General features: G+C 41.7%; 1 pseudogene; it reads right to left on the bottom strand.

The window, feature by feature from the left end:
• Positions 1–7,317: 7,317 nt before the first annotated feature.
• LOC106983992 (60S ribosomal protein L14-like) lies at positions 7,318–8,221 on the bottom strand (annotated as a pseudogene).
• Between the last annotated feature and the right edge of the window lie 245 nt (positions 8,222–8,466).

Below are 8,466 nucleotides of genomic sequence, written 5' to 3'. Positions count from 1 at the left end.
TACAAAAGGCAGGGGAATGTACATGTAGTCAACCTGTGGGAAATGAGCCACATTGCCCAGCAACTTGGTCTTGTGAATGTGCCCTGAAATCTCTCCTTCTTCCTGAACTCCTTCTAGAATGATCTGAGAAGTAACATGTCCTCTCCCTGTCTTCATTCTGCAGCCAAGCTATTCTCTGACCCTACGTCTGAGGAAGAGGCATTGCTAACAAATGGTCAGTGCCCTCTTTAGGAGTACAACACTCCAATGATCGCTCAGAACCAGAATCTGTTAGCACCTCCAGAGCAAACCTCTGAGTCAATGTGGAAAAAGGACCCACAAGGATGGGCCCTTAAAGGAGATTCTGCCTCTGAACACAGTGGCTGGGTCTCTAGTGCTATCTTGGACCATGAGGATAAGGACCACATCCTAGGTGTTATGGGTTGAATTCTGTCCATCCCCTGCCCCCCATATTTATATGTTGAAGTCCTAACCTCCAGTATCTTAGAATGTGACCTTATTTGGAATGTGATCTTACAGGGTCATTGCACTGAAGTATCATCCTAATCTAATATGACTGGTGTGCTTATATAAAAGGGAAATTTGGACACAGAGACATACACACACAGGGAGAACACTATATGAACACGAAGATGAAGGCAGAGGTGCCTCTACAAACCAAGGAATGCCAAAGGTTTCTCGAGATCCACCGGAAGCTGTGGGAGAGGCCTAGAACAGATTCGTCCTTATAGTCCTCAGAAGAAACTGACCCTGTCAGCCCCTTCATCCTGGGTGTCTGGCCACCAGAACTGTGAGACAATAAATTTCTGTTGTTTAAGCCACCCAGTTTGTGGTACTTTTTTATGACAGCCCTAACAAATAAATACACTAGGGATGGCAAAGAAATGAGGTGGAAGGAATCTGAGCCCCCGAGGTGCTTTAGGGAGCACAATCCCCACCAGCCTTGGTGTCTATAATCATCTGCCTTGTTTTAGGCACATACTGGCTGTGTCTTATCTGCATTAAAGCCAATACTAATTGACATTCAGGATAAAGTCCAAACTCCTTATCATGACCTACCAGGCCCATCAAGATTTGGCCCCCTCCTTCTCTCCTGCCTTGCCCCTTCTGACCCCACACATTCAGTCATATAGCACTACTGTCCTCCCAGATCCCCCTCTTAACCTCTTTCCTCTGTGCGTGCTTCCTCCTCTCCTCGTAGTAGCTTTCTCACCCCTTTCTCTCTGCCTGTGTTCTTTCTTATCCTTCTTGGCTTGGCCATCTCTTTACTTAGGTTTCACATCCTCCGGAATTCCTTCCTGGACCTCCCTGGGGTCAGTTTCTGATCTCATGCTCCCAGTGCTTCCTGTTATCACAATGTAGATCCGTTATGTTGTAGACTGTGAACTACTTTTGGAGTTCGGTGCCTGGCCCATCATAAATACTCATTAAATTTTGTTCAATGGTGAAGGATCCTAAGAGTTTTCCTCATTCTATCGATGGGATGATGTGTTCCAAATCTCTAAAAAACAAACTTATGTAGATTTTTTTTTTTTTTGAAGAGCAGACCAACAATAAACTCAAGATGGCTATGAAATGAAGCATCTGGGATTGGCCCCTTTTTTTTTTTTTTTCCATTTTAGTCATGAGTAGCTTGAAACATTTTTTTTTAATTATTTAAGTATAGTTGACATACAATGTTGTATTAGTTTGGGGTGCACAACATAGTGGTTCAACAATTCTATACATTCTACGGTGCTCACCGTGGCAAGTGTATGTACCATCTGTCACCACACATTATCACAATATTATTGACTATATTCCCTATGCTGTACTTTTCATCTCTGTGACTTATTTATTTTATAACTGATATTGGCTTTCAGATGACTTGTAAAGCAGTGGGGTCTATAGAACTTATTGTGAGTTTGGAAATGTACTGTCCAATATGATAGCCATTATCCACGTGGCCAATAAAATCAAATTTCATTCCATTCAAAGTGCAGTTTCTCAATATGGTAGGTTGAATAATGGCTTCCAAACATATCCACCTCCTAATCTCCAGAACCTGTGAACTTTATGTGGTAAAAGGGACTTTGCAGATGTGGCTAAACTAAAAATCTTGAGATGGAGAAATGATCCTGGCTGATCTGAGTGGACCCTAAATGTAATTACAGGGGTCTTTATAAGAAGGAGACACAGAGCGACTGGACAGCCGAACAGAAGAAAATAGCGCTCCAGCTGAGGCTATGCTGCTGGCTTTGAAGATGGAGGAAGGACTGCAGGGAAGGAAGCTTTGGAAGCTGGAAAAGGCAAAGAAATGGGTTTTGCCCTAGAGCCAACAAAAGACGTGTGCCCTGCAGACAGCTTAGTGTTAGCCCGTGAAACTGATTTCAAACTGTAAGACAATAAACATGCATTGTTTTAAGCCCTTGCGTGTGTGGTATTTTCTTACAGCAGTTGTAGGAAATTCATACACACAGTGGCACTAGCCACGTTTCAGGAGCACGCTGCTGGACAGTGCAGTTCTAGAATCCTCTGCTTGGTGAGGAAGTATCTATGATAGATCTAGACACCCCATCTTTCAAAATTTAGAAATTCTAGATATTAGTGATTTGCTACTTGTATCCAACATAGGTTTGGGATGTGATTCTTTTGCATAGGAAAACCAAGCCAAGAAAGCTCACGTATCTTCTGTTGAAGCACATCATCACAACTACTGTCAATCAAAACCTGTCTCTGATATTGTGATCCGTTTCTTTCAGTCGAGGCCATTTCTAAATGGCCTCGTTTACCTCATGAAAATTGACAGCAATCAGAGATGCTTCCATTCAATTCATCTTTCTCTTTGGAACACTAAAAGCATTATCAAGTCAGATACAAATGATACCCCTCTTGATAAACGTCTCACTTAATAAAAATGGTGATTTTGATGTCTCGGTTTTGTTTGGTCCATGTGCAGTCCAGGCGGGAGCCTCTGATCTTTGCTTCAAAAGGTCCCACACAATAGGCCACCCAGTGCTGTGCCTCCGGTTTCAGCATCATGCCTCCACCTGTCTGCACGCGTGGGAAGGTTTTATGACAGCCAACTGTTAAGAAAGTAAGGGGCAAACTTCTTTGAAAATGATGTGTGTGGAGGGTGGGGGGGCGGGGTGGGGAAGTACCACCAGACAAACTCTATTAAGCCAATTACTAAACCACCTTGAATTATACTCCTTAACATTAACACTCTAAACCTAGTTGGAAAAGGTGGCTCATATCCCACCACTGGCAACTCTTTTTGCTTGAATTATTTTATTGTTGGAATATATACATAACACAAAATTTTACCACTTTTTACCATTTTCAGCGTATCATTCAGTGGCATTGGGAACTTTCACAATGTTGTCCAACCATCATTACTATCTGCTCCCAGAAATTTTTCATCTTCCCCAGCTGAAACTCTGAACCCGTTAAAGAATAACTCCCCATCCACTCTCCTCCCAGTCCCTGGTAATCTCTGTTCTACTTTCCGTCTCTATGAATCTATTCTAGGAACTTCATACAAGTGGAATCCTACGGTACTTGTCCTCTGACTTATTTCACTCAGCATGATGTCTTCCGGGTCCATACATGCGGTAGTATCTATCTAGCAGATTTTATTCCTTTTTAATGTTGAATAACCTCCCGCAGGATGTACACACCACTTTTTCTTCATCCATTCACATCCATCAGTGGACACTGGGTTGTTTCCATCTTCTCACTATTGTGAATAACACTGCTATGAAAATTGCTGTACACACTGATGTGTTTTAGTAGGAGCCTACAAAACCCCAATAACCAGAAATTGCACAGTGGGAGAAACAGGTTTAAAGTCTCCCCTAAATTTGTGGTTATAAACTTGGCCACCCATTAGAAGCACCTGGGATGTTTTAAAAAATTCCTCATTCTCAGTCGGTTGTGCATCCGACTTCGGCTCAGGTCATGATCTCGCAGTTTGTGAGTTTGAGCCCCGCGTCGGGCTCTGTGCGGACAACTCGGAGCCTGGAGCCCGCTTCGGATTCTGTGTCTCCCTCTCTCTTTGCCCCTCCCCTGCTTGTGCTCTGTCTCTGTCTCTCAAAAATGAATAAATGTAAAAAAAAAAAAAAATTAAAAAACAGAATTCCCAATGCCCATACTGCACTCCAGACTGATATCAGATTACCTGGAAATGGGACCCAGGAATCAGTATCTTGTGTAAATCTTACCAGTTGATTCTAATGTGCAGCCAAGCTTGAGAACCAGTGCCCTGAACAGTGTATTGGTAAACATAGTTTCACCTCAAGCTCGTTTTCCTTCCCTATAATCTCTAAATCATACTTAGGCTTTCCTAGACCTTCAAATCCAATTTAGCTGAATTAACTTCATTTTTGTATTTTCAGGATCTGCTAAGCCAAAGCACTTCACTTTGTAATTTAAGTGTGAAGGGCGCCTGGCTGGCTCAGTCAGTAGAGCACGCAACTCTTGATCTCAGGGTTATGAGTTCAATCCCCACGTTGGGCGTGGAGCCTACTTTCAATTAATAATTAATTGGGAGGGAAATCTCAGATCTACCTATCATTATTAAAGGAATGTTTGCTCCTATCGGAGACAAGATGAATATATTCAAATATGTTTTAAAAACACGCAATTTGATCCAATAATGAAACCCTAGACACATCCTCTTTAACTTCAGGACACAAGGTGTATTCCCACTGACACAATGATTCAATATTGCTTTGGAAATTCCGTGTTAATATAATGAAACATGAAAAGAGAAAAGCACCATTATTCATATGTGATGTAGGTGATATTCCTAGAAAATCCAAAGGAGTCAGCTGGAAAATATCCTGGAGATATAAAAATAGGTAAATGGCAATAAAAAAAAGATAAAAGTCAATAGGATCCTTGTATGACCAGTAAGAGACCAATAAGAGATCTAATCTATAACAGTCACAAAAATATAAAATACTTCAAACAACAAAAGATGTAGTATATATTCGTGTAGTTATAAACCATATTGGGGAGTGCCTCAGAGATTGGCCTATAAACCAGGCTGCCACCCTTAGTGGCTGTAGAAACTGGGAATTTACTTAACCTCTCTGTGCTTTAGTTTATCTATCTGTAACATTGAGATAATAATAGTGCCTCCCTCACAGAGCTGGGAAAATTACAAGTTGAAAATGTAGAGTGCTTAAAACAGTCCCTGCTACATAGTAAGTATCCTTTCAGTGTTAGCTTTTAACTTTATTACTGGGAGTCTTTTGAAAAAGGAATTGAATAGATGGAGACCTGTAACTTTTTTTTTTTTTTTTTTTTTGAGAGAGAGCGAGAGCGCGAACAGGAGCACAAGCAGGGGAGGGGCAGAGAGAGAGGGAGAGGGAGAATCCCAAGCAGGCAGCGTGCTGTCAGCGCAGAGCTTGAGGGAGGCAGAATTGTTCCCATGAGCCATGAGATCATGACCTGAGTGGAGATCAAGTCCGATGCTTAACCAGCTGAGCCGCCAGGTGCTCCACACAGCATATTCTTAAATAGAGTGAGTTTACAGGAATAAAGGATGGAGGGGGACAGAAAATAAATAAACATCGGATGACCAGGTATGTAAGAAATAGGTTCTGAAACTTGATACTAAATATTTTTATGTCTGTTTTCCCTCTTGAATTTATCACTGCATAATGTGTATAAATTATGCAATTTTTAATTTCCTGCAAGCCCAATTGAATATATAGAGAATGCTAAATATAAAGAGAAAATTTATTTATTTTATTTTTTTTTTAATTTATTTATTTTTTTTATTAAATTTTTTTTAACGTTTATTTATTTTTGAGACAGAGAGAGACAGAGCATGAATGTGGGAGGGTCAGAGAGAGGGAGACACAGAATCTGAAACAGGTTCCAGGCTGTGAGCTGTCAGCACAGAGCCTGATGTGGGGCTCGAACTCACGGACCGCGAGATCATGACCTGAGCCGAAGTCGGCCGCTTAACCGACTGAGCCACCCAGGCGCCCCGAAAATTTATTTTTTAATTCACATGGATTAGAATATAAAAGAATGCCCAGAGGAGCGGAGGGCTATTATCAGCTTTTACAACCTATTATGGAGCCATTTCAGAATAGCAGTGGTATAGCAGAAGTCTGCTTCAGTGAAAAAGAATCCAGAAAGAGATGCAACTCCAATTTAAACTTTTTAAAAGTTTATTTATTTATTTATTTACTTATTTATTTTTGTAATATTATTTTTAATGTTTATTTACTTTTGAGAGAGAGAGAGAGCACAAATGGAGGAGGGGCAGAGACAGAAGGAGACCCAGAATCCGAAGCAGGTTCAAGGCTCTGAGTGCTCAGCACAGAGCCCGATGCTGGGCTCGAACCCATGGACCACGAGATCATGACCTGAGCTGAAGTCAGACGCTTAATGGACTGAGCCACCCAGGTGTCCCATCACAGCTCCAATTTAAAAGAGAAACAGAAAACCTGGTTGTATAAGATTTTTCAAAATCACAAAGGTAAGGAAAACTAATGAATATATTTTGATAACTGATTCAAAATTTGAAAACAAATAGCCTATAGTAAGAAATTAAATATAAAATCTTAAATTTATGGAGAATTCTTAGTAGACAATTTTTGAAACACATCTGTGGAAGAAAAGTCCATTTCTCTCTGCTTTGAAGAACTCAACAGAAAGGGCTGGAATATCTGAATATCTATTACAACTTTAAATATCTATAAAATGGAAAAAGAAAAGCACAATAGCAGAACGGGAGGTTTGAAAATCAAGTTTGACACAAAGTTAATCCCTCACTTCTCTTTATCTCCACTTCTACAATCCTGGCTATAGAATCTCTTACCTCGGCCTCTGAAATAACCCTTCCTCCAGCTGGTGTCTCTGCTGCCTCCTTTCTCGGCAAGACAGGCTGGGTAATCCTTTTAATTTTTTTTATTTTGTTATTTTTTAAATGTCTATTTATTTTTGAGACAGAGTGCATGCACCAGTGGGGGAGAGGTGGAGAGAGAGAGGGAGACAGAGGATCCAAAGCCGGCTCTGCGCCAACAGCAGAGAGCCTGATGCGGGGCTCGAACTCACAAACCCTGAGATCATGACCTGAGCTGAAGTTGGGTGCTCAACTGACTGGGCCACCCAGGTGGCCCCTGAGCGACCCTTTTTAAAGGATCATTGCTTTTCTGAAGCACTTAAATGAAAGTCACAACCCCTAGTCAGGCTGACACAGCACATGACCACTCTACCTTCTCCTACCTAGTTTCAGTGGCTGAACTGTCCCACTTGAATCTTTATACCAGCTGTTTCCTCTGCCTGGAATACTCTTCCTGGCCCCCATCTCCATAAGGCTGGATCCTTTTTGTCCTTTGGACCTCAGCTTAAATTTTTCTTCCTCCACAAAACCTTATCTGAGACCCCAGCTTAAAGTAATAATGAAACTAACATTTATAAATTATTCTTCTATATGTCAGGCATTTTCTGACACTTTGTGTGCAAAGCTCATACTATCTCACAAAAACCCAGTGAGATAGTTTATTATTTGTCAAAAAGAGCGTTTATTATTACTTATTTATAATAGCCTCTTACGCTTTTATGCTTTCTTGCCAGATGCCTTCGGAACAGGTGCTTTCTGACCCTTCAGAGCCTTTGGAGGCACTGCCTTCTGGCCTGCAGCGTTCAGGACAGGAACATTCTAGGCTGGAACCTTCTTGCCCACAGCAGCCATCTTTTTTGCTGGCACCCCTGCAGCAGCTGCTGAAGCCGCACCCTTAGCAGCAACTGCTTTTTTGGGGAGAAGCTTTCAGGAGAGTTGCTTTTTGTAGCTTCCTAACTTCAAGCTTGGTTATTCTGTTCCTCATTTTCTTTGCCTTCATGACTTTGTAATGATCAGAATCTGTCATCTTGGCTTTCCTTTCTCTGGTTTCAATTTTCTTGGCCCATCTCGTGACTGCCCCTGTTTGATATCTGCCTTCTGCCAGGCTTGTCAGACATACTTCTGGCAGGCACTGTGAGGGAACTTGACGACACAGTCAGTGAGCGGCATGCACTTGAAAGGCACAGCCTGTCTCCTCACCTGACACAAAGGTCCATCAGCCAAAGCCCTGTTCTGGTCAATAACATCTACGATCATGAACAGCTTCCCAGCGTGAGGCCCAAGGGAGACATAGGCCACCCTGGCCAATCTCCATGAAATGCTGTGCTGGCGGCATTCGGCGAGAAGCTGGATTTTATTTTTATTATCATTCCCATCTTATAGTAAGGAAACTGAATCCCCAGCAAAGGTATGCAGAGATCCTGATATGACTGAAAGACTAGCTTGTCGCAGATTTCACTTAATTGCTCTGCTGGGTATAAGGTAGCCTGCCAACTACTCATAATCACATCACTCTGTTTTTATTTTTACTTTTTTGAAGTGTGATTTGTTTGTTTGTTTTTCTTCTCTTGATCGAATGTGAGCCTTAATTCTGTTTTGTTCACTGCCGTGTGTTCTGGACC

The sequence above is a fragment of the Acinonyx jubatus genome, chromosome B1 (assembly GCF_027475565.1).
Source record: "Acinonyx jubatus isolate Ajub_Pintada_27869175 chromosome B1, VMU_Ajub_asm_v1.0, whole genome shotgun sequence".
In the NCBI taxonomy this organism is placed as follows: domain Eukaryota; kingdom Metazoa; phylum Chordata; class Mammalia; order Carnivora; family Felidae; genus Acinonyx; species Acinonyx jubatus.
Note: the sequence above shows the minus strand (reverse complement) of the source record. Positions and strands in the feature narration are given on the sequence as shown.